Below are 27,135 nucleotides of genomic sequence, written 5' to 3'. Positions count from 1 at the left end.
CGATATCTTTATATTTCTATTTTGTTCATTTATCATTTTCTTGATTTTTATTTTTTACATCTTCCTTTAGTTTTTAAAATAAATTTAAGGCAATTGTTTAAAGACTTTGTCTAGTGGATCTTCCATCTGTGTTACTCAGGGACAATTTTGGTTGATTTATTTATTTTCTTCTTTGAGCTGTAGTTTCCATTTCTTTGAATGTCCTGTGAATTTTTTTTGTTGAAAATTTGCATATTTGAACCTAATAAAGTGGTAACTCTAGAAGTCAGATTCTCCTCCTTTTCCCTGTGTTTGCTGTTTTGTGGTTACATTTCATTGTCTATTGATTTTTTGAGTGTTCTAAGCTATCTCTGTGTCAAGGATCAGAATGAGATATATACTTAAGGTCTTCTCAGGTATTTTCTGAGTCTGTGCCTTCCCATGGGCTTGTGTGGTGATAAAATAAAAACTTCAGCTGAATTACATTTAAAGGAGTTTAATTGAGCAATGAATATTTTGCAAATTGGGCCGCTCCCAGAATCACAGCAGATTAACAGAGACTCCAGCACAGCCATGTAGTGGAAGAAGATTTATAGACAAAAAAAGAGAAATGACCTACAGAAATTGGCAGTGAGGTACAGAAACAGCTGGATTGGTTACAGGTTGCTGTTTGCCTTACTTGAACACGGTTTGAACACTTAGCAGTCTATGAGTGGTTGAACTATGGCCGCTGGGATTGCCCAAGACAGTTATTGTTACAGGTGCATACTCTTAAATTAGGTTTTCAATCTTGTGTGACTATTAAGCTAGGTTACAGGTCATCCACAAGGACTCAAGTATAGAAGTACAGAGTCCTTTTCAGGCCATATTTAGTTTGCTTTAACAGTGACCACTTTCTAATTTTCCTCACATATACAGCTGCTTTTGAATGTCCCAGACTTTAATGTCTAGCTCCCAAAAAGGCAAAAAGAAAAAAATTAAAGGAAGAGGGAAGAGGCAGTGGCCCTTAAAATTCCCTGAAAGTCAATTCATTTGGCGATAGAAGGGAGTAACAGCAATGTGAGAAGGTACAAAACAATAGCTCCCTGCTTCTTTGCACCTCCGAGATCAAAAACAACAATCAGTAATCAAAGCTCGGATCTTGATATTTGGAGGACAGACTTCTTTTTGTCACACTGATTTCCACGAGCTGCATTCTAGCTGCTCCAGGAACATGTCATTGCTACCTACCAAGGAACTGGGTGTGGGGGATGGGGAGCTCCTCCTGTGCAAACTAAAGTTGACAAAAGTAATAGCAATTCACTAAACAAGCCTTCCTTTGGAAGGTGCAAGCCTTCAACAGGATCCACAGTTCCAAAATAGTTACATCAGATGAATTTTGTCAGTACAATTGTAGTAGGCAGATAGATTTTAGGTAGGCAGATAGATTTTAGGTAGGCAGATAGATTTTAGGTAGGGAGATAGATTTCTGATTCTTCCTACTCTGCCATCCCATCTTCTAAAATTACGCCTCATATTATTATCATTATTACTATTATTATTACTTATATTTTAGACAAAGTCTCGCTCTATTGCCCAGGCTGGAGTACAGTGATGCAATCTTGGATCATTACAGCCTTGACCTCCTGGGCTCAGGTGATTCTCCCACCTCAGCCTCCCAAGTAGCCGGGACCACAGGCATGCACCACTATGCCTGGTTAATTTTTATATTTTTTGTAGAGGCGGGGTTTCACCATGTTGCCCAGGCTGGTCTCAAACTCCTGGGCTCAAGAGATCTCCTGACTTGGCCTCCCAAATTGCTTGGATTACAGGCATAAGTCACTGTGCCCAGCCCTAAATGTATTTTTTAAATAGAAGATTCACAAAAAAATTGACCTCACGATTATAGGTAACTAGATTTTTTGCACATGAAATTATCTTATTAGAAAGTATATTAGGTATAAGCAGTCATATTTTTACCCAGAACCACAAGCAGTTCTTTCCATTCAGAGTAAAGAGCGATATTGGGCATATTTCCAAATTCAAATGTCATTCTAAAATATATTTATATTTTTATCGGTGCCAAGTGCAATGGTAGTTTGTGCAAATTAGTGCTCACAGTAGGAGAGTTTTAGTACTATTGAATAATAACAGTGTAATTTGAAAGGTAATTTCATTATGGCAAGCTTCCTGGGAAAAACAAGTGGCCTGCCTTATAAATTTGGACTCATTGTTAGAAATTACAAGTTCAGTGAATAATAAATACGGTAGTCACTGGGCCTTTAGAAGTGAAGTCTTAAATTGGTAATAAAAAGAGATAGTCTCATAGAATTCCTTTTATACTTGTTTCTTTTTCCCCAAATTATCAAACCTCGCTTTGGATGTAAGAATGAGTTGTGAAGGCAGCAAAAGGGCAACTGTTCTCTGTTCTTCATGCCAAAAATCATCACTCATTTAGTTTTTTCTAAACATTTTCTTTGTTCCAAGGTAAATAAGATTTTCAAGCTACTTTAATTACAATGAATGATTGTTAAAATCATAGAGAACAAAAAATGTTACTGTTATTCAGGATTAGTAGGATGCTCAAAAACCTCATCAGTTAAATATTATTAATACAAGGTAAGAGCCTAATAAAAATAGAACAGTTCTATACATGTTAAATGGTTAAAAAATACATCAATGGTTACAATACATTTGACAATTTACCTTGAAATAGTCTACAGTTTGCTCGTGAAAATGAGAGTTGGAAGGATTGCAGCTTGTGAGTTACTATGTAGTGGTGAAAGGAGGGTTGTCAAAATCTGCAGTCTTTTTGCAGCCTTAAAACCTGGAACATGTTTGTTTTCCCTTTGAGATGCAGTTCCTTGGAAGCATATGTTTATAATAGATACCTATGTCATAAATATTTAAAATTTGATCCAATGCATAGCCTTCTTATTCAATTAACTTCGGTATCCCTGCTGGAAATCTGTGACTTTCTTTTCTACACTCAAAGCTTTACTGATATGAGGGCTTTAGGAGTTGTAGTGGTATTTGAAACCACCAAACCACCCTCTAGTAGCACTGAAAAGAGAAAATTATGCAGGATTTGGTGATAACGGTCTTTGTATAGAGATAGTGCTTTCTCTTTGATTATGTTTTCTCTTTGATTGTGAGAAAGGTTGTTTTTGATCATTGCACTATTTGGTCTTCATATGCTCAACAATATTTCAATTTCTTGTATTTCTTTCGTCCTTGTTCTTATTGACTTCACAGCGCTTGAAGTCATTCAAGACATAGCCATGTATTTTTGCAGAGTTGTGTCTAATGGTCTACCATGTGGATTCCTTTATGCTTGTTGCTCTGGAGCCAATACATATTCCCTCCTTTCTTTCAAAACACTTTAGTTCAAGATAATCTTCAAAATCATCAATACCTAAAGATTTTCTTTTACATGCATGGCTTGCTGGTTTTGAACACAGATGCTTAGATATGTTTGAGAGATTAATTAAAAGAGTGTGTTTTTTTGTACTGAAAAGTTCATGAGTTCAAAAGAATGGAAAAACAATGTAGGCTCACACATGCTGTGGACTGAGGTAACTGGTAGATGGCTCAGGTCTGAGTGTGTATGTGTTTTGTGTACTAATTCCCATATGGCTCCATCTAACCATGCAGTTTTCTGCCTTTGTCTAGTGTTTCTTAAGGGGTAATGATTCATAAGGAGATACAAAATTTATTTTATGCTGAAATCATTCCCTCACATGTCAATCATGTTGGAAATTCATGTTTTAAAACAAGTGCTATAGCAGAAATGACTGTGATAAAAAAGTTTAAAAAGGAATAAAAACTTATGTCTGTCATTATAGTAAGTGTTAATTGACTGAAATCTCACTTTACAAGACTATCAGATTGAAGTAAAAAAGCATAACTATGTACTGCCTTTACAGGAAATACATAATAACAAGAAATGAGCAGAGCTATATGCCAAATGGAAACAAAATAAAGCAAGCGTGGTATTATAAATATCAGAGAGGCTGAAATTTAATGATAATAGCAATAATCAAGATAAAGAAAGACATTATATAATAAAATTACTATTAATGAAAGAGATACACTGTTATAAACTTTTATGCACCAAATATAGCAACTAAGCATATAAACTAAAATATATTAGAAATTAAATTAAAATCTATTTAATATAATGAAACTTTAGAATACCACTTTAAATTTCAAATTTGTCCAGTAGAAAAAAAAATTTTAAGAGTTGCTTTAAATAAAACAATATTAGACAAACACATATACAACACACATACATACATGAATATGAACATAAATATAACATTTTATAGCCCTTTAGTAAAGAAAATATAGCTTAGTCCTAGATTTTAACATATAGGTAAAAAAATAAATATTAGAAGAATCTTAGAGTTTATCAATCACTTGACATACTATGATAAAGGTTTTATTTTAGAAATGAATGGTGGTTCATTATCAGGAAGTTTGTCACCAGAATTTTTTTTCATCAACTTTTAAGTTCTGGAGTACATATGCAGGATGTACAAGTTTGTTACCTAGGTAAACATTTGCCATGGTGGTTTGCTGCACCTGTTAACGCATCACCTAGGTATTAAGCCCAGCGTCCATTAGCTTCCTGATGCTCTCCCTGTCCCTACTCCCCAACAGGCCTCACTGAGTGTTGTTCCCCCACCATGTGTCCACGTGTTCTCATCGTTCAGCTCCCACTGATAAGTGAGAACATGCGATGTGATCTTCAACAAACCTGACAAAAACAAGTGATGGGGAACAGATGACCTATTTAATAACTGGTGCTGGGAGAACTGGCTAGCCATATGCAAAAAATTGAAAGTAGACACTTTTCTTACACCTTATACAAAAAGTAAGATGGAATGAAGACTTAAATGTAAAACCCAAAACTATAAAAACCCCAGAAGAAAATCGAGTAACCAGAATTTAATACAAAATTTAATATTAAACTTAAAGAGAATAATCATGTGGTCATAACAGCAGATGATGAAAATGACATTTGAAAAATGTATCAGAAATTTCTAATAAAACTTGAATTAGAAAAAACAAAAAGACCATTTACCAAAAACACAGCTGAACTTTTTTTCTTTTGTAAGTGATGAAATACTAAAAATACTTAAAATTAATTGAGGGTATAGTTTTCAAATGAAAAAATGGACAAAGGACATGAATGGGCAGTTCACAGGACAACATATCCAAAAGGGCAACAAATATATAAAATGATGTGCAAATAGGCCTGATGCAGGGCTTATCCCTATAATCTCAGCACTTTGGGAAGCTGAGGTGAGCGGATCACTTGAGGTCAAGAGTTTGAGACCAGCCTGGCCAACATGGCAAAACCTCGTCTCTACTAAAAATACAACAATTAGCTAGACGTGGTGGTGCATGCCTGTAATCCCAGCTACATGGGAGGCCGAAGCAGGAGAATAACTTGAGCCCAGGAGGCAGAGGTTTCAGTGAGCTGAGATCACACCACTGCACTCCAGCCTGGGTGACACAGCAAGACTCTGCCTCTAAATGAATGAATGAATGAATGAATGAATGAATGAATGAATGTGCAAAGTCACTGGGATTCAGGGTAGAGTGAACCCGGGAGGCAGAAGTTGCAGTGAGCTGAGATCACACCACTGCATGCCAGTCTGGGTGACAGAATGAAACTCCATTTCTAAATAAATAGACAAACAAATAATTAATTAATTAAATGATACACAAACTCACTGGGAATCAGGGAAATATGAATTAAATTGAAAATGACATGTTATTATGCACTTAATTAGACTGGCCAAAATAATAAAATACCCATATCTTCCTACTATTTGTGGTGGCATAGAGAAAAGTATTTCCAAATATTGCTGGTGGATATATGAGTTATTATTTTTTTTGGACAGAACATTTAGCAGTAAATATTAAAATAAAATTTTTTTAAACCCTCATATACCCTTTGGTCCAAAAATCCCAAACCAGGTATTTAGGCTATAGAGTTAAAGCACCAGTATGTGAGTATTAGTATATAAGGATGTTTAATAATTTAATAATGATTGCTCATACTAGCAAAAAATGGAGGAAAATGAATATCCATTGTAATGATTAACTTATGGTACCTACATATAATGAATTATCTTGCAGCTACTAAAACTTGTCACTGTTTGCTGATGATATGATTGTATACCTAGAAAACCCTAAAACTCATCCAAAAAGCTCCTAGATCTGATAAATGAATTCAGTAATGTTTCAGGATACAAAATCAACGTACACAAATCAGTAGCACTGCTATACACCAACAAATGACCAAGCTGAGAATCAAATCAAGAACTCAATCCCTTTTACAACAGCTGCAAAAAAAAAAAAAAAAAAAAAAAGGAATACTTAGGAATATACTTCACCAAGCAGGTGAAAGATCTCAAGGAAAACTACAAAACACTGCTGAAAAAAATCACAGATGACACAAACAAATGGAAACGCATCCCATGCTCATGGATGGGTAGAATCAATATTGTGAAAATGACTATACTACCAAAAGCAATCACGAATTTAATGTAATTCCCATCAAAATACCATCATCATTCTTCACATAACTAAAAAAAAAAAAATTCTAAAATTCATATGGAACCAAAAAAGAGCCTGCATAGCCAAAACAATACTAAGCAAAAAGAACAAATCTGGAGGCATCACATTACCCAACTTCAAACTATACTATAAGGCTACAGTTACCAAAACAGCCTTGGTATAATAGACATGTAGATCAATGGAACAGAATAGAGAACCCAGAAATAGAGCCAAATAGTTAGAACCAACTGATCTTCGAAAAAGCATGCAAAGTCATAAAGTAGGGAAAGGACACCCTATTCAATAAATGATGCTAGGTTAACTGGCAAGCCACATGTAGGAGAATGAAACTGGATCCTCATCTCTCACCTTATACAAAAAGTCAACTCAAGATGGATCAAAGGCTTAAATCTAAGACCTGAAACCATAAAAATTTTAGAAGATAACATCAGAAAAACTCTTCTGGACATTGGCTTAAGCAAAGAATTCATGACTAAGAACCCAAAAGCAAATGCAACAAACCAAAAAATAAACGGGAACTCATCAAAAGAAAAGGCTTCTGCACAGCAAAGGAAATAATCAGCAGAGTAAATAGACAGCCCACAGAGTGGGAGAAAATATTCACAAACTGTATATCTAACAAAAGACTGACAAACAAGTGTATATAAGATTTTATTTTTATGTTGCAAATAATTGTAAAAGTATACATTTTTGCATGTATATGCTGAAATATGGTGGAATAGTTACTACATTTTTAAAATGTTGGACTATATTAAATATGGGGAGGAAAAATCAAATAAATGTTATAATGTGGGGTGGGGGGGAAGTGGAATCAAGAATAGAGGAAAACAAGCAAGTGATAACAGACTGCAAAAGAAAAAACAAAATGTTTGGGAGGCCTAGGCAGGCACATCACTTGAGCCAGGAGTTTGAGACTAGCCTGGGAAAGACGGCAAAGCTCTATCTTTACAAAAACTACAAAAATTAGCAGGGCGTGGTGGTATGAGCCTATAGAACCCCGCTACTTGGGAGGCTGAAGTAGGAGTAATGCTTCTTGAACACAGAAGGTGGAGGTTGCAGTGACCTGAGATCATGCCACCGCACTCCAGCCTAGGTGACAGAGTGAGACACTGTCTTGAAACAAAAAAAAAAAATGTCTAACATATGGTGGTCTCATTTATGCATTTATGTAAATTAGTACTCTGCCAGTCTTATACTTTTTAGAAGATAAAAACTGATATTTAATAATAGGCTTAATTATAAATGCAAAAAAGTCCTATTAATGAACAACCTTAATCTACCAGAATATGAGTTCAAAAAATGTACAGTTATATGGAAAATTTGGATTTTAAAATGGTGTATTTTGTCTAGGCTACTCTTGTATCCTGCAGACCAGAGAAGGCATAGGCAAGATGCTGACCTTACCTTGTCTAGGAAATAGTAGTGATGGCTGGAGGGTTACCAATTTCAAAATGAAGCAGCAAGATTATATTTAAATGGCGGGTCTCAACTGGGCGCTCATGCCTGTAATCCCAGCACTTTGGGAGGCTGAAGCAGGTGGATCACCTGAGGTAAGGAGTTCAAGACCAGTCAGGCCAACATGGTGAAACCTCGTCTCTACTAAAAATACAAAAACTTAGCCAGGCATGGTGGCGTGCGCCTCTAATCCCAGCTACTCAGGAGGCTGAGGCAGGAGAATGGCTTCAACGTGGGAGGCAGAGGTTGCAGTGAGCTGAGATTGTGCCATTGCACTCCAGCCTGGGCAACAGAGTAAGACTCTGTCTCAAAAAAAAAAAAAAAAAAAAATGGGGGGCCTTAGTACTCTGCTTTGCTTTCTCCATTGACCACTGGAACCAATTGCTTTGAAGGTTATGGCAGGTAGCCTCCTATGTATAGGAATATGAACAATTCCTACCTAACTGAAGGTATCAATTTTTAAGTTTACCAAAAAATTCTGATGCCCAGGTTTTCATTCCAGAGATTCTGATTGAATTGGTATAAGAGGTGTGGCTGGTTTTCTGAGGCAGAAAGAGTGAGAAATTTACCCTCTCAGGTTTGTTCAGCTAGAATTATAATTCATTTCAAATCTATCTAAAATGTTTGTCATTACAAATGATTACACATTGTGCTTAGTAACCGGATGAAACAAGAGCAAACAAGGGCTGCATTATTTAATTCTCATCTATTAGTAAACTAGGACAAAATAGACTAATTAAGTAATTATTATCTCAAAGGCACTGAGAGTAGGGATAAAAGGAATGTCATCAAGTGAATATACATGAGGTGAGACACAGACTAGTATAGAAAAAATGAATCTCCCTTGACAGTACATTGGAATCACCTGGGGAACTTTAAAAAATACTGATTCCCATCCCCACCTACCGCTCAAATTCTGATGCAAGTTGTCCTGGGCATAGTGATTTTAAAAGTTACCCATGACATTCTATTATGTAGTCAGAGCTGAAAACCAATAACCTAAAAAGAAATAGGATGAAAAAAAGTAATTCGTGTAGAGGTTCAAAGACCCTTTAAGATGGGTGTCATTCATTCATTTATTTATTCTGTTCAGGTATTCACTTTAGTCATTCTTTTCATTACATTCAATTAATCCAATATTTATGAAGTACACATTTCGTATTTGTTACTGAATTAGAGTCCCCAACATCACCACTTGATAGCTAAAATGCAAATTTGTTTTTACTAATTTATTTGTGACTGGAAGGCCTCTCTTATTCTGACTCTGGCTCTGTTAGAAAGAGAGGCAAGTTTTGTCCTCTTTTCTCTTCTCTCTTTTCTCTCTCTTTCTTTCTCCTTCTTTCCTTCCTTGCTTCTTTCCTTGCTTTTTTCCTTCCTTCCTTCCTTCTTTCTTTCCTTCCTTCCTTCCTTCTTTCCTTCCTTCCTTTCTTCTTTCCTTCCTTCCTTCCTTCCTTCCTTCCTGCCTTCCTGCCTTCCTGCCTTCCTGCCTTCCTGCCTTCCTGCCTTCCTGCCTTCCTGCCTTCCTGCCTTCCTGCCTTCTTTCCTTCTTTCGTTTGGTTTTAGTAAAGTGGGAAGATTAGGGGATTGAGAAAGAGCCTAGGAAACTAATTTGGTTTCTACTGTGTTAGCTATGGATTTACATTTCACAGGTAGAATCTCACAAATCTGTGACACAGGCATTATTCACTCCAGTTTACAAATGAGGGTTCTGAGACTAAAAATGATGAAGTAACTTGCAATAAGTAAAGCCACTTATTGCAAAACTAGGATGTAAACTGCAAAGTTACTTCCCCCAACACTTTTCCTTCCAGTTTCTTTAAAGTCAAAAGAGAGTATAGCCATGTCCCCCTGCAAATCGTATATGTATGCATGTATTTGAGGAAGTTGTTCTGGCAGTGTTGTTTCTTTGAAATTTCTTCTTGTATCTTTAAAACCCACTTGAATTTTTATTTCACCCCCTATATGATGATTAAAATGCAAAAATTGGGTTTAATTTGCCATTAGGAAAAAATAATCTATTTCTGCCTTAAGGGATGCGATTGCATTGAGTTTATCAATTTCAGAAAATTGTGTTGACTAAAGAGAACTGACTCAACATATAAGGCTCAGCATGTAGGAAATTGCTCTGTTCTGGCTTGTAATCACTGAATTTCATAGATCTGGGAATACAAATGGTTAACAGCTCCCTTTCTCCATGCTTCTGGGTCTCTGACAAGTCTTGCTGAAAAGAAACCCTCAAATGCTGCCTGAATTGAAAAGGCCTCCACATCCACTGACCAGTCTCAATTCAACTGATGCTGACCTTTTTTATCCCCTGCTAATGGTATAATTCTCATCTCATGAATCAAGAATCTTAAGGACAAGGCAGGTGGATCACTTGAAGACAGGAGTTCGAGACTAGTCTGGCCAACATGGCGAAAACCCATCTGTACTGAAAATACAAAAATTAGCAGAGCATGATGGTGCATGCCTGTAATCCCAGCTACTGGGGAGACTGAGGCAGGAGAATCACTTGAATACAGGAGGCGGAGATTGCATTGAGCCAAGATTGCACCACTGCACTCTGGCTGAGGAAATAGAGTGAGACTGTATCTCAAAATAATAACAATAATCATAATCATAATCATCATCATCTCAAGTGACTCATAGTCCCTATTGGTAACTCTCTTCATCCAGTTGAAATTTTATTTTATTTATTTTTTGGTGGTGATTCTGTGTCTATTTCAAACACTCACTTGGCAGCACTTTGTATTCTTGCAATTATTTATTCAACTCTTGTAAGTATCTGTTTAGTTTGCATATTTTCTGCTGGTATAAGCTCTAAGGTAGAAACTTAGTCTATCTTTCTAACTAATGCATCCTCCACACCTAGCATTTTGTCTGGTACTATATATATTGGGCATTTAGTATTTGTTGAATGATTGCAGCATAGGACTTTCACAGATAATTTACTCCTAAAATATGCTTTTGACATGTCAAGCTTCACTGACCTTGAAGAAAGCCTGAAGTAATTTTTAGTTTAATTGATTTTGCCTTTTTATTGTATTGTTCTATTCGTGATTTCTTTTCAGTTGCAAAACATTCTGAAAAAGTTTTGAGAGATTTGTTTGAAATGTTGCTATAAGAATGGTTGTCCAGGGATTTTTTTTCTTTTTTCTTTTTTCTTTTTTTTTGTTTGAGGCAGAGTCTGTTGTCCAGGCTGGAGTGCAGTGCTACTTGGCTTACTGCAACCTCCACCCCCTGGGTTCAAGCAATTTTCCTGCCTAAGTCTCCCGAGTAGCTGGGACTACAGGCGTGCACCACCATGCCCATCTAATTTTTGTATTTTTTAGTAGAGATAAGAGGTTTCACCATATTGACCAGGCTGGTCTCAAACTCCTGACTTTGTGATCTACAGGCCTCCCAAAGTGCTGGGATTACAGGTGTGAGCCACTGCCCCAGGCCTAGGGATTTTTAAAAAACGAAATCTCATTCAATATTCAGGATTATTTATATTTTTACAATAATAAAATTTAAAATATAAATAAGCATCAAAATTCACCAACATGTTTAGTACTGATAGTTGATGTTACCACCAGTTCACAATTTAGGTTAAGAAATATCATTTGGTTGTTTCTTCTGTCAAGATCATTTCAGGGCTATCTGAAGAGTAACTGACTCCATAATATTAGATTTCTGTGCATTTCCATTGTCTTGTATGTTGTTACTGGTTTCAAGTCTATTTTCAAATTACTGGTTTTTAAATCCCACTCAATATTGCCAGTTGAACATGTAACTTAAAACTTATTTCCCTTCATAAGGTATATAAAAGATAACAAGTTTGCTTACCTATCTACTGTTATTGAAATTTTCGGCTGGGCACGGTGGCTCATGCCTGTAATCCCAGCACTTTGGGAGGCTGAGGCGGGTGGATCATGAGGTCAGGAGATCGAGACCATCCTGGCTAACACAGTGAAACCACATCTCTTACTAAAAATACAAAAAAAAAAAAATAGCCAGGAGTGGTGGCAGGCACCTGTGGTCTCAGCTACTCAGGAGGCAGGAGAATGGTGTGAACCTGGGAAGTGGAGCTTGCAGTGAGCCGAGATCGCGCCACTGCACTCCAGCCTGGGCGACAGAGCAAGACTCCACCTCAAAAAAAAAAAAAATATGTATATATATATATATATATATATATATATATATATATATGTGATTGGGGAGTTCGTGATATTGGGAATTAGATTAGTCTCAAACTTGCCCTGAGCATATCTAGTATTGAGATATATGCAATTACTATATTTCATTCATGGTATTATTTTATATATGTTCTTTATCAATCACCTGTCAAATTGGGTAAATTTATTACACACACAGGTATCTATATCATTTTTAGTGACACAGGACAATTATATATTATTTCATATTATGCTCACACTGACAGAGAAGATATTTGTTGTTCCTTAAAAAAATAAAACAAAGAATAGAAAGCAACTGAGAATATTGAGATTCAGTCTTGCCGAGGGTCACGTATGCTCACACGAGCTGGAACCAGTCACAGATCTGCTCTTCGTCTGGTGCTGTCTACTCTGATTTTCAAAATAGTGGCTCCTGTTCACTCTCACCTATTTTAATTTCAGAGTTCTGGCAGAATGGAAGGAATGTAAAGAAAATGGTTCACTGCTTACTCTGGTATACACTTTATCTTGTAAGAATTTATGGTAGGTGGTGTTGGGGAACAGTGCCTGCATGGCAATTCTTGCAGCATCTCTGCTGCTGTATATCATCCCGTTTTCTTATTTGCCACATTGTAAATCAGCTTTGCAAATAGCCACTCATACAGGGAAGTAACACTTTAGGCTGGACAGTACAATACTTTCCAATCTTGTAGCTATTTTAGGAAGCTGTATCTGCTGAATATGCCACATTTCTTATCACTGTCATCTCAAAACCGTAATTAATATTAACCGACAAGTGATGATCAAGGTAGTAGTCTCAAAACTCTTTGGCAAATAAACCGTGCTATTGCAGCACAACTTTGTTAGGCAGGATGTATATAGGTAATTAGTACTTTTAGGATATCTAAATAGCTATTCTGTGGGGTTGAGGTAGAAAACCTTTACCAAGAGAGTGGCAATAAAAAAAAATGATGCAGTACAGCAAGATACCGCTGAAAAATAATCTTTGCAGAAAGCAGAACAGGCATAAAGTACATATCTGGAGCTCCTTTCAAGAAAAGTTTTAAGCTGATCCAACTGAGTATAAAGTGGAGCTGCATGCTCAGGGTAAGGCTCTGCAGAAAACATTGACCGGGTGTGTGTTTATGGTTTTCAAAGCCAGAACTAGCTACTGTGCCGGTGGCTTTTATAGCATCTGGTGGGTAGGAACCAGCATGAGTCATCCAGGGAGCATTAGACTAGCCGGGGCACCCCAGTACCCGCTTAAGAGCTGACCTAGCCTCTTGCCTGGGGCTGAGAAGCTGCATTCGGTCTAGATCAAGGTCCTAGGGAGAAACTAAGCAGGTGGTTTGATCTGAAATACTTGAACTGGCACAACGTCAAGTAGGCCAGACAGGTAGGGCAGAGGCAGGCATAGCAAGAGCACCATGAATTGGTGACTTAGTAGTTGCGTGGCCTCAGTTCTTTTTGGCTAAGGGCTGCTCTGTTGTTCTTTGCCTTTTCTGCTTCCCTGTGGGATAGAATTTGCAGGTCTAAGAGGTTCAAAAAGTTGAGAAAAGCCCTGTTACCTGGAAAAAATATCATATTCTTAGTTCCCTAGGAAAAGTCTTCTGATTCTGAATTAGAACTTGTTATTGACCTTTGTCCTTACTGGTAAAATCATTCCCTGGTGTTAGAAAAAGTGAAATTTGTGCTAGGAAAAGAGGAGAATCTTAAAGCCAAGGATGCATCTGTCCTTAAGCAGTAAAATCCTAACCCGAGTGAATCCATGAAATCTGCAGCTCTCCTTACTTTGCCCTTGACTCTGTCAGCTCGTTTACTTAAAAAGGCAATGTGGGGCAGACTGATAAGATGGGTTCCCCAGAGTATATCCACCGCCTCTTCAACCTGGCTGCGAGTTGACAGTTTATATAACACTAACTCTGAATATGTGGAACTGACAGTTGTCAAATTAATATTTATACAGAATTTGCTCCACATGTGAAACCAGTCAGGCTCAAGTTTTAAACAACGGACATTGGTTTTATACTTTCTGATGCTTTAAATACCATCCTAGTATAACTGAACCTTACCTTGGCATAGAATTGTGGTACGATAAGCACTGGGCTACTTTTAGTGCACCGTCATTAAGTACCTCTCACGAGATAACTTTATTATTATCCCTCAAGGGAACTATGGGCTTTTAAAAACTATTCTTCTTTTTCTCTCCTGTCAAGTTCCAGTCACAAATTCTCACAGAGAAGAGGCTTAACTAAAATTTCATTTTCCCCATAAGTTTTGTACAACTCTGTTACAGCTTCAGCATTTGCAATAGGCCCCAAAACTGCCTTTAATCCATTCACTGACCAAAAGTTTCTCTTCTATGCATTTACAAAATGAACAATAAACTAATGGTGTCATTTCTGCCAGAAACTGCATGAGCTGAAAATATACACATGTTTAAAAAAACATTTTAGGTACATCTGAGCAGTGTTGTCACCATTTGTAAACATCATGGAAGACAATTATTCTCATAACAGGTCTCAATGATAGTGAAATGGTCAGAGTCAGCATACCTGAAAGTTATGAAGATGTTTGAGAAACAAGGTTTTAGTCAATGGCATCTACTGAAAGATTTCTGAGTGTGGAAGTATATACAACTAAGAGGAATTAAGAAAGATAATGTATTAAAATGAGGAAGAGAATCCTTTCTCACTTCCCCACCAGACATTTTTATCATTTTATATGTTTTTCCCTTATGTAGCACTTGGTAAATTTAGAATTATATTTATGTAAGTGAGTCTTTGAAGAACGCCTTATTTCCCCAAATAAACTATGAGATCCACAAGGGCAAGATCATTACCCATTTTCCTCATATTGAATCCCCCATATACTGTGTATGATGCATGGAGCCTGCACAAGGTCAGTATTCAATTTATTTTTATGAAAGAATAAATGAATTAGTTAAAGAATGAATGAGTCTAGTAGATAGAGGCTTAGACAGTCGAGGAAATAAGTCCAAAGATGCCACAGAGAGTCAAAAGAGTTGACAGTGAATAATAGACTAAAGGTTTTATGCTCTGTGCCCTGATTTATAACCTGTTGGGTACCAACGGCCCCGAGTGCCCAGGTATTGACCATGACCAGCAAGCATCGTGAGACCTGAAGGTGACTCTTTTCTCTGATTGTGTTGGTAGCAGCAAGCTGTTATCTTACTCTGGATTCTGATTACATACAACGTATACAGTAATTACGTAACAGGCCAGGTGAGCATTAAACAAAGGCTGTTTTCATTTCTTAAACTTCCTGTGCAATTCTTTAGCATAAGGATGATACACAATCTGGCAGAAAGTCAAGTGTTTTAAAAATATTTTCGGGATGGTCATTAAGATATCATTGTTGTAATTCCTTAAAGTTTATGGTAACTTTTAATTGTATGTTCAATAGGAACAAATCCAAGCTGACCTATCGAACTGGTTGGTTGTGTAATTAATACACATAATAAAGACATTAAAGGACCATCTTAGCTAATAATAGCAAGCTTATCTTCCTTAAGTGAGCTATTTTTTTCCAGACAATTTGCAACATAATTTATTTAGGCTAGTTTATGTTCACCAAATTTCTTTACGTACTGTCTACTAGAAGCAATTTGTCTTTTCTTCATAGGCTTATAAATTTGAGTTTTAAAGCCAATTAAAGAAAGAAAATAACCAAATTAACTCTGCTAATTTATTTAACTAAGAACTTTTACAGAATAAAAAAATATGGAATTTTATGTCTTACTTTGTCTTTAATGACTTTCCTTTTAGTACATTAGACTTCAATGCCCCTTTATATAATTTTTAGAATTGAGTTAATAATTTAACTAATACATCTATATTTATCTTCTATATATAATAGATGTGTTATAAGCTATAAGCTCCTCTAAACAATATCAAATATGAAATGTTCAACACAAATCTGTATTAAAGAATTTGTTTTTACTTCTTATTTGGTAAAACATTAAAAAGTCTCAATAGCTTTAGAAAACATTTATTCAAATACCAGGCTAGATGTTGAGGATATAGTGATGAAAATGTAATCTTAAGTTCACTGTGTATTGGGAATACAGATAAGGAATCCAAGGGTTTCATTACAGTGTGATGAGTAATATAACAAAGGAATTCACATAATATTTAAAGATGAGAGCAGAGAATAGAGGCATATTTTTTAACCTAAAAATTGACTTTGTTGTCAAAGAAGATTTTCTATAGGCAACTAAACTTAATGGGTTTCTTGAAGGAAAAGAAGGTATCAGCCAGGAGGAAACACGTGTGTGTGTGTGTGTGTGTGTGTGTGTGTGTGTGTGCATGCGCACACATGAGAGACGGAGAGAGAGGTAGTACTTTGGGTATTTCAAGTATGTGCAAAGCATGTGCAAAGACATTATGGCATCAAATAGCAATGTCTCACTTTTAATTCTATACTGAAACTAAAGGTTTAATAACCATCAATGGAAAGTTGGGGGAGGTAAACAGGAGACAGATCATGAAGAAACCTGTAAAACATGCTAAACAAATGACTCTTTATTCTAAGAATAATGTGGATCCACTAACAACTTTTACACAGAATAGCCTTTTTTTCTTTTAGACTACAATCTGTCCTTCAATATATATAAAAATAATATGGCTTCCTTTAAAAATTTTTGAAGTACAAAATAATCATTTTTTTAAGGCTAAAACAATTATAATCTTTGATAAGATTTTCTGAATTACTCTGTCATATGATTTGTTTAATTAAAGAAGTCTCCTTTCTTTCACCCTACCCCTTCCCCAACCCTTGGATGGGATTATTATATGATTTCCTTGGAGTCACTCAGTTGAGAATAACAGATTTAGGATCAGTGTGGAATGTGGATAAAGAAATCTCAGAACGAACTGGGGAGATCTGTTAGCAGGCTATCGGGTATTGCAGGTAAGAGTGATGTGTGTCTGTGCTGACATAGCAGTGGTAGGAACTGAGAGAATAGGATTGGTATAAGAGACACTATGGAAGTTGCATCAGTGAGACTTGGTGGTAGATTGAATGGGGGATGGAAAGACAGAATGGTTGAAGTTGACTGCCCAGTTTCTGGCTCAGACTATTGGGTAGATGGTGACACATATCACAGTATTTTGAAGGAGTATGGAATAGAGGTAGAAAAGATGGTGAGTTCAGTTCAGTTCTATTGACTTAGAGATAAATAATGTGTAATAGGCATATGGAGATATGGGTTGGCGCTCAGAAGAGATATCTGCTAAGCAGTTATGAATTTGAAGCTCATTACTGAACAGATAGTTGAAGTTACACGTCTGGCCATGATGTTCCAGGACAGAGAGTTTACTGGAATCAGAAGAATACAAATCAAGAAACTCTGGGGAAAACTCCCATATTGAAAAGGAGAAAGAGGAAGATAAAACCTGAAAAAAACTGATAAAGAGCAACCATTGACATAGGAATTAAACCAAGACAGCAAAATCTTGGAAGATGCTAGAAGAAATAATCATAATGTCAAAAGTGATGGAGAGGTCAAGTAAGATGAGGACCTACGAGTGTCCATTCAATTTGGAGTTACTTTTTTTAACTCCAAAGACACAGGCACACACACTTGGCAGCCAGATTACCTCATTTGTAAAAATTCAGGTGGCATTTTAATAATTTTATTAAGCAAAATAATTTCTCTAGAAGAGATAAAACCAAGCCAAACCAAAAAATACTAATAGCATAAAAGCATTTCCTTTACTTATCTGTATAAATGTAATAAGACACTTTAGTCTTTTGGTTGAAGAGAAAGGAGAGGGAGAGGGAGCATTATATTTATGGCATTAACATTCTTATTATTTAAGTCAATTATAGATTTTAGTAAATCCATATATTCAAAATGAAAAAGTGTGCCCCTCCAATCTATTTCTCTTTTTTTTTCATGGCAGTATTTGTATTTCTTTTTATAAATTTAAATAATAATTCTGAATGTCATTTTCTAGAATCACATTAGTGATTCTAGATTCATAATATAGAGATTATAATGTGAAATTTAATACCATATTAATGCCTTTGGAAGAAGGTAAGAGACAACATAGCTTAAAAAGTAAACAATTATAGCACCCTTTATGCAGAGGGGCTATAGGTTTCTTCAAGGTAATTAGTAAATTTAAAAGCATCAATTAAGATTTGTTCCCAGAGTGAGGTTTTTCTCTCTGATGCAGGTTTTCCAGTTTGATCCTTAAACATGGGAAGAAACATACATAAAGTTTAAATCTGGTGGCAAGACAGGAAAGAGAAGGGAAATACAGAGACTTACCAGTGTTATTTAACAGTGTTGTGAACAACAGGCCAACTTCTATTTCAAAGTGAAGTGATCACAAAAGCTCAAAATAGCCTTGGGCAGTACAGGAGAGCAGAGAAAGCACTGAACTGGATGCCAAGATGAAATCGATGAGAGAGAACCGTTGAAAAATTGTCAGCAGGAGTTACATTTTGGGCCTAGGCAAGAATGTGATGGTTCCAAAGGGCTACCCACTCTCTGAAACAGGATTGTATGAATTATATTTCCTAAATATATAGCACCTGCAGTGTGGATGGCTAGGAATTTTGGAGAAGTTAAATTGGTTGCTTATTTCATTGCACATCAATGCAAACATTTTTCGATGAATAGAACATGTCTACAATTAACAAAAGAAAGTTCCAGAAAATGTAGCACTCCCTAAGCCAGAGTCTGCTTGGTGAATAAGTAGATATGTTCTTATATCCTTGATCAGCAACATCCAAGGGACAGAGACAGGACTGATGAAGATTTCTATTCTCTCAGTAAGTTTAGCAGAACTGATTGGAGTCATCTGCCTTAGAACATCCACAGAGCAACGATGTCTGTATATCTCAGTATATCTCGGATGTCCTCTAATTCAGATTGTGAGGGATGGAAGAACTTTTGTCTATTTAGAGTCAGAGGACACTCTAGACACTCTAGACAGTTATGTGCACAAAAACATTCCAGAAATCCCCCAGGGTGCCATGTCTAGAAATAGTAATTTCTTGGATTATTGATTTAAAAATGTCTCAGTCTGGAAACCAATTAGAATTTTTACCTAAATATTTCAATAATCTAGCATTGTGTGTCTGATTTAAGACACCTTTGAAAATCACTGCAAGGTTGGGTGCGATAGTTTACGCCTGGAATCCCAGCACTTTGGGAGACTGAGGCAGGTGGATCACTTGAGCCCAGGAGTTCCAGACCAGCCTGGGCAACATGGTGAGACCCCCATCTCTACGAAAAATACAAAACTTAGCTGGATATGGTGGCGGGGCCTCTGATCCCACCTTCTCGGGAGGCTGAGACACTCAGGCATCTCCCAGGATCTCTTGAGCCTGGGATATCGAGGCTTCAGTGAGCCATGTTTGCGCCGTTGCACACTCCAGTCTAGGTGACAGAGTGAGACACTGTAAAAAAAGAAAAAAGGAAAAGAAGAAAATCACTATATATATCCACATGAGTATATGGACATGGACACACACAAGATTTGGAAATTTGATTCTGGACATGACTCAGAAATATGAGATTAAACTCTGCTGTGGAAAATGTTCAAGTCCTGATATTGATGTCTATACCATAATTTCCATCTTGCTAAATGTGAGAATTTTTTAAAGAACTATATAAAAGTTGCTTGGAAAAGCAGTATATTTCTCTAGAAAGATGATTAACCAAATGCTAACCAGACATTATCAATGAGGAATAGGTGATTGTTCACATTTCTGTGATCTTTTGAAACATGATAGGAATAGTTAACTATTCCATAAAATTTGTTTTCCATTTTATATATGTGAGGGTTACTGGAAACAAATGAAACACCATTAGAAAGTATCAAATTCTCTCCTTGGAATGAATCAATTTTCCACCAGAGCCAGTGAGGCAATTCCTTAGCTCCTGGTTGTCAAACCCTGCCTTCAGAGAGTGACATCTATCTTTCTAAAGTCCAACTCCTACCCCACTTATTCAAAAATATTCACTGACTGCATATTAATTAGCAAATAACGCTCCCTCCAGCTCTCCCTGACAAAAATTGAACTCATTTTCAGATTCTTTCCAAAATGTCATCTCCTTCCTGAAACCTTTTCTGAATCTTTTCAACCAAATATATTCTCTCCTTCCTCTGACCTCACAAACTATCTCACTCTTCACTGTGTGACATTTATTTGTTTAATTTGTTAATTTGCCACACTATTTTGTAACTTCCTTGAAGGCAGAGTTTCTTCTTTGGGTTTGTATTCTCTATCTCATTAGATCAATATTAGATAGATAGATAGATAGATAGATAGATAGATAGATAGATAGATGGATAGATAGATAGACAGATTGATAGATTGATACAGAGCAAGAGAGAGAGAGATAAGTAGATAACTCATGTTCAAATAACTTGTTTTTAGTGGAATTAACTTACAGAGAAGAAAAGCAGGCAAGCATAAAAGGATTTTGAAAGATAGAAGATACTTTGGCCAAAAACGTATTTATCAGCAGCATACTAATGAGCTTAAACTTGGAGGCATTATGCCAACCCAAATACAAACTAGTTCTTTTTTTGTCAACACATTTTCACTATTGTCACGATAACTTATTTATCATATTTTTCTCTTGACTCACTTGCCTCCAATTATTGGGTCCTAGAATGATCATGTTCCTGCTGGACAGAGCAAGACGTGTTTAGAAGTTTGCTTATGGAGATCAAAGTTGTTACAGTTTCAAGGTCATCTTATCTTTGCACTTTAAATCTACTATTTAGTTCGTCTTAATCTTTAGCTTTTGTCTACTTCCAACCTCTGAAAGTAATTTTACTTCTCATTTTGAACTCCATCCCTGTGTGGAGTTTCATATGGCTCTTGGCTGTCCCAGTCCTGCCTCTCAATGACTCACAACCCTGGCATGATCTTTAGCAAGATTCTTCTTAGTTGTTTTTTGTTTGTTTGTTTGGTTGGTTTTTTGTTTGTTTGTTTGTTTGTTTATTAAAGGGCAAGGTGGGTAGGGAAATGGCACAGAAGAACGTACATCTGGTTGTTTATGTGATTATCATCAGATAGCTCTTGCTCTTTACATGATTTGAAGTCTTGTCAGGGACACTTCTGCTTCGGCAATGATTTCTATAGGAAAGTGAAGCCCATAACATTCAAACTTGTGTTTTTTATCTTCTTGATTACTAATTAGCTCTAACTTCCAATATCCACAAGTAAAACTTTAGTGTCAAATTAAAAGTCTTTAATTGATTACTTTAAATTTGAAGGGCATGTATACTTATTTCCATGGAATTGCAAGATCAAAGGGGATGAAATTCCTGCAAGCAGTACTGTGGCCCTCAAATCCTCTGATATTAACTGCTCTTAAGGATATGGGGAAATGGGATATTTTGGGATGGTCTGTAACATAGCTCTTAGGAAATAAAAAATAAGTTAGGAATAGAAGCTTCAAAATACATTAGGAATAGTGTAATTACACATTTAAAAACTTAGATATGTGTGAAAATAATGTTTTTAACAAATTATTTGAATAAGTAAAATAAATTTAATTTTTAAATACTTCTTTTTTTGTGAATTATTTCTTCCATGATGATTTAGAGGGTCTATCATCAAACCAGTACAAATATTTCATAAATATTATCTGCCTCATTTCTAACCAATTGAGTAATTTGTTGCACAATAAGCCACTTCACATCCTTCTGCAAGAAAAACATTAGCTGTGAATAGTAAAGTCATTACACAATGAATTAGGACACGTTTAAAATTTGCTTTAAATATTTCTTTAGAGGAGGGAATACCACACTTCCACTTAATGAAAAGAAACGTTTTTACAGTCCAGAGGTCTTTAGCTTCTTTTACACCTATTGTGCCATGAATGCATAGGAGACAGGTTCCAGCAGCTCAGGCTTCTTTCCACTGATTCTCACAAAGTGTGCTTCTCTGGGTGGGACAGGCTGGTGCGTCAGTTGAACTCAGGAACCTTTCTCTTGGCTTCCTTCTTTTTCTGACCATTTCCTTTATGTGTTTTAGGAAACTGTCTCAGCACTTATGGTGCTTAATATGCTCAATATGCACATAAATTCCCTTGGCAAGAATCTCGCCCTTAACTTGTTTACAATGATGCCAACAGCATGCTGGGTAACATCGTAGACTCTTCCAATTTTGCCATGGTAGCACTTGTGGGGCATTCCTTTTCGAACAGAACTCATTCCCTTGATGTCTACAGTAACACCTTTCTTAAGTTTGCATGTACAGGGCCAAATGAACAACTCCCTGTTTTCCAAAAAGCCTAGAGAACATCTATCAGTGCCTGTCCTCTTTCCCTATGTGTTCATCATTGTGGTGAATTACTGAAAGATGATGGAATTACTGAAAGACGGTGGTTCTGGCTGAAAGGCTAATTTTTTAATTTAAAAATTTCTAATGATTCTACTTTTGTAATTTCTAATTAATTTCTAAAAAGCAATTGTATAGTATTAAGTAAATTTCACTTTTCAGAAATGTTCTAAATTTGTTTTTTTCTAAACATGCTAATACCACAATTTCAGATTCAGATTGATTCTGTTTAGTAAGCCATTTATAATTTGCTTGTAGTTCCTGGTAATAGTATGAGAAGGCAACTTCTTCTTATTTATTTATCCAAATTTGCAGTACTATTCAATTCATACAGTATTTACTCATATCCCATTTTAGCTTTGGCTAATTTCTCTTTGGAGAAATATGGGAGACAATGGAATCTCACTTTGGAAAAGAAAAAGAGAAACTAATTCTTATTCAGTATCTATTACATACCAACCACTGTGTCAGATACTTTAATCTCACAACTATCCTTTGAGGTTGCCAAATTTTTGTGCATTTTTATACGGTTGAAGAAATAAAGTATCAAGAAGTTAAGTAACGAAGTTGCAAATAACCTAAATGACTGGAAGCTTATGGATTGAGTAAACTGTAGTACATTCATGTGTTACAACGCAAAAAAGGCAATGAAAGATTAGCAATTATGTTATTATTTGATATCATAAAATGCCTACTAGATATTGCCAAATTTAAAAAAGAGTACACACAACCATTTATATGTATGTATATGGGTGTCTATACACACACATCTATTTTTTAAAAAATAAACTAAAGACATACATACAACACAATACTCACAGAATCACATAAAATCAAAAAACACATTAAAACAGAGAAACCTGGTAAAAGTTGCTTTAGCACTTATATCAGGGTAGTGAGGTACAGATGATTTTCATTCTTTTGTTTATTTACTCTAAATTTCTGACAATGAGTATATCTCAGCTTCATATTTTAAAAAAGCAATGTATCAATCATTTAAAAAATACATATTCCAATGTTACACAATTATAAACATTAGAACTCAGTTTTGAAATATAAGGTTATATTCCTTCCTCCATGATCAAAGATAGACTACTCAAGCCTAAAGAAAAACACTCAGACACTTGCATGTGGGAAGTGGGGGGCAGGGAGAGAAAGAGAGAGAGGGGAGAAAGTGTCAAAGACACACACACACACACACACACACACACACACACACAAAGAGGGACATAGAGAAAAGAGCTTGCATTTGGCTGTTCTTCACATTAGATTACCTTCATTCTAATTACTGATTGTACAGTTGTAAAAGTCCTTCCCCATTACATATAAGGATATTTTTGAGTTCTACTGGTTGCTATTGCGAAGCTATGAAGATCTTCATAATTACCTTCAGGCAGTTAAAAATTTAGAGATCCAGAGAGGTCTAGGTATAGATTCTTTTGGAATAGCTGGGCCAGCTGAAATTGTTAGGAGGTTAATATTCAGTACAAAGGAATTTGGCTCTTCCTGTTTAAATCGCAAATTTGATCAACGCTTAGGTTAGAAGATTTCAAACCAAATCAATTGTATATAGAGAAGAACCGAGAAAAAAAAAAAAAAAAAAAAAAGAATCCATTTAAACAGCAGAGTAGGTATAGTAATTGGGCCTATAGATCACAGAACCAACTGGTAAGATTGTATTACTAAGCCAAAATCATCACTGAAAGAAAATAAAGCCAGGTGACTAAGTCAAGGTCTGGTATGACAATGGTCATGAGTCAGCACAAATAATCTTGGCACAAAAGTTTCAGGACAGGCTGTCCAAAAGCAGCTGAGTGGAAGATTCAAGTAAGGTTTTGTGTGTGGTGTGTTACTCTGATCTTCCTCCCTGACTCACTTCCTTGTTTTCTCTTTCCCTGCTTCTTCCTATTCCTCCCTCCCTCCCTCCCTTCCCTTCCTTAACTTCCTTCTCTAATTTTCCTCTTTTACAAAAATAATCTCTACTGCATACATTGTTTGAATCACTTATAATGATGAATAAGATGTGTCTCCTGCCTAAACAGAGTTTACAGAATATGTGTGTTGAGATCACAGGTTAATATTTGTGTTTACTTATTATATCTTGAGGACTCATTTGCAGTGTTTTACTTGTTCACAATCTAACATATGGATTTAATGCTGAACACACGGCTCATGCTGTAGAAAGTTATGGGCCTTTGGACAGAAACCCTACTCCTGACCTTCAAACTGAAATGGATGTCCTAATTGATGTAATGTGTATAGCTAACGATGTTATACAGTAGAACTCATTTGTAATAGCGGTATTGAGAGAATTGGCTAATGGCCACATGTAGACTTAGTGATAAAATGAGAGAAATTCATGATGAAACTTTAAGAGGACATGATTTTTCTTCCAGTATAACTGAATCCTTGCTATTATAAGAAATATTAGGGTGAAATTTAATAGAATTACACAAAACATATTGAACTACTGTTGGAATAGTATGGAATGTGATATCAAAATCATGCTTCAATAGAATATAAGTTTAGGCTTGAAATATGTTATATTTCAAGTTGAGCTTCATGACAGCTGAATAAGGGATATGATATTGCCTTTTAATGAGCTAATTTCTTCCCAATTTTAAGAGTGACCAAAGGTCAGCCCTTTTGGATTGCGCAGCACACACTTGTAAGAAACTGTTATAAATCATCCTTATGTTCAAGTGCAAGGCAACTATAACACAAGCCCATGTATTAAATCAAAAGTGCCTTTCAAAATATGAGAGAGAGAAGCAAATGTTCACAGTAACAGTATGATAAGGGTTTTATGAAATAGAAAATTAACCTTGGTAGTTTCTCAGTGGACAAGGCTTAGATAAAATAAAAAAGTTATTCCTTTGGTATGCTTAGAGGATACCAAACCATGTAGAACAATTTGCATTTTAATGTGGATGTTGTGCCGTCTGTTTATTTCTGAGTGTCAGTCCTTCTGCTTTATCCCCATTATTTTCAAAACTGTAAACTACGTACAGCATGGCTCTAATGAATCAGGTTGACAGGGGTTGCTAATGCATTGGAACATTTCTGAATGTTCATTCCAGAGAAATATGAATTTAGCAAGTGCCATATCTGAAACCAGTACAGAACCTGGGGGTGGATAGTTGGTATTGGTGGGTGGTCAGAATTTGACACCCATCCCCAGTCTTCAAAAGAGATTCAGAGAAGTGTTTCTAATAAGATTGAACTTAAAAGGATATGACAATGGGAATACCAATTGGTTTAATCCTTTTGAATGGCAAATTATTATTAAGAATTAGCTAACATTAATTTAGTATTTTCTATATGCCAGGAACTATATTAATTTATTTATATATAATTTAATAACTAAATTATTTTATGTGTAAAATATTTAAAATTTTAAAATTATAAATAATTTTAAAATTATTTATAAGTCTTAAAATTATTAATGGGGTCGGGCACGGTTGCTCACACCTGTAATCCCAGAATTTTGGGAGGCCAAGATGGGTGGATCATGAGGTCAGGAGATTGAGACCATCCTGGCTAACACAGTGAAACCCCTGTCTCCACTAAAAATACTAAAAATTAGCTGGACGTGGTGGTGGGCACCTGTAGTCTCAGCTACTCGGGAGATTGAGGCAGGAGAATGGTGTGAACCTGGGAGGTGGAGCTGGAAGTGAGTCAAGATCGTGCCACTGCACTCTAGTCTGGGTGACAGAGTGAGATTCTGTCTCAAAAAAAAAAAAAAAAAAAAAAATTTAATGGTTTTGACCTAGTATTTCTATATCTGAGAACTTAGAGTAATAATTAATGGCCCATATAAATAATTATGCACTAAAATGTTTGCCTCAGCATTATTTACATAGCATAAAGTCTGAAACAAATGTCCAACAGTGAAGAATGCTTAGGTAAAGTTACATAAAGGATACTATACAGTCACTGAAATCATGTTTGCAGTGAATACTTAACAGGAAGATGATCTCCATGCAATGTTAAGAGAAAAACAAAGTACCACGCAAAATAGTATATATAAAATACTTAAAAATATAATAAATGATAAACTTCAGAACTTTTATAAAAAGACTTAGAGGAGATACAGCAAAATATCAATTGTGGTTATATCTGGGTAATGGGAATTATGAATAATTTTAGTTTTTAAAATTTATTTCTGTACTTTCTAAGTTTTTTATAAAAAGTTTACATCAAGTATATAATTTGAAAAATAAGCTTAAACATTTTCTGGCTGAAAAGGATTCCTGGCTTCCCTACAGGGAGATTCCCTTCACACAGCTTACTGCTCAACTTCCTTATCAGTGGGACCCCTGCTCATGTGAATATTTCTTTGTGCTAGTTTTTGGATCTCCAGGCTAGAGCAGTTTTCTTCTGGGCTTTGAAGCATTTTGTTTCCTACCTCTTAGTAATCCACCACCAACAGTTGACTACTGGTTTTGGTGTCCACCCTTTTATGAAGCCATCCTCAGGTTAAGGTGGTTAAGCCGTTCCATTCCATCATTAGTTGCTCACTGCCACACTGGCTGGCTTCATGCTTTAGTGAAGCTAGTAAAACCTCAAGGGATGTATCAAGTATCCCAAAAGGTACTTAAAATTTTGGGATGACCAGGGGGGATATCTAGCCATCTTC

The 27,135-nt window shown here is 35.9% G+C and overlaps 1 pseudogene; it reads right to left on the bottom strand.

Moving 5' to 3' along the window:
* LOC104658416 overlaps window positions 1-12,770 on the bottom strand; it is a 52,683-nt pseudogene extending 39,913 nt beyond the window's left edge.
* Window positions 12,771-27,135: the final 14,365 nt, after the last annotated feature.

Source organism: Rhinopithecus roxellana, chromosome 4 (genome assembly GCF_007565055.1).
Source record: "Rhinopithecus roxellana isolate Shanxi Qingling chromosome 4, ASM756505v1, whole genome shotgun sequence".
In the NCBI taxonomy this organism is placed as follows: Eukaryota; Metazoa; Chordata; class Mammalia; order Primates; family Cercopithecidae; genus Rhinopithecus; species Rhinopithecus roxellana.
Note: the sequence above shows the minus strand (reverse complement) of the source record. Positions and strands in the feature narration are given on the sequence as shown.